The sequence below is a fragment of the Gregarina niphandrodes genome, assembly GCF_000223845.1.
Source record: "Gregarina niphandrodes unplaced genomic scaffold scaffold00121, whole genome shotgun sequence".
NCBI classification, from domain to species: domain Eukaryota; phylum Apicomplexa; class Conoidasida; order Eugregarinorida; family Gregarinidae; genus Gregarina; species Gregarina niphandrodes.
Window position 1 is genome coordinate 6,142 of NW_011645885.1, and position 700 is coordinate 6,841.

A 700-nucleotide genomic window follows, 5' to 3' on the forward strand; every position below is an offset into this window, starting at 1 on the left:
TTACATCGTCAGTGAGCATTTTCTGGATCTCCGAATCAATTGTCTTGTCTTGTTCCGGGGTGCGAACACGTGGGCGACTAACAATCGGCCTTGTAGTGGTTAGAAGAATTTCGTGTTTGATAGTAGAGACGACGCCGCGCTTGCGGTCTTTCCAGAGAGTGGAGTACTTGTAGAGTAGTTCGGCGACGGCGCCTCGGGCAGTCAAGTCGGTAACGTGTTGCAGTGCTTCGGTTATGGAGGGATCATCAGGGAGTGAAATTGAGTAGTTAAGCGGCAGGTCGGTGCTGGCAGGTTGCTGGTAGAGGCGGGCAAAACCGTCGCGGTTCACAAAGGACAGTCGTTTGAAATTACATGTAGCTGCCGAAGCAATCAGGAAGGGAAGGCCAAGAATTAACAAGGTAGAGGGGACATCATCCACAACGGCAAAGGTAGTTAAGAGTTCGGAGCCATTTTCTAAAGTTAGTTGGGCTTTCATCCAGAACGAGACACAAGTTGTAGTACCGTTGACGCCTTTGAATCGCGTATAAGGAGCGTGCAGCTTTTCATAGGCCATGTAAGGGGCAAGGGTAGAAGATAACAGGTTAATTTGGGCACCTGAATCGACCATACCCAGGAACTCGCGTCCATTGTTGTAGAACGGAAGGAAGACGTGACAGCAGGAGTAGAGATAGGTCTTCGGGGGTAAAGTTATCTCACACAC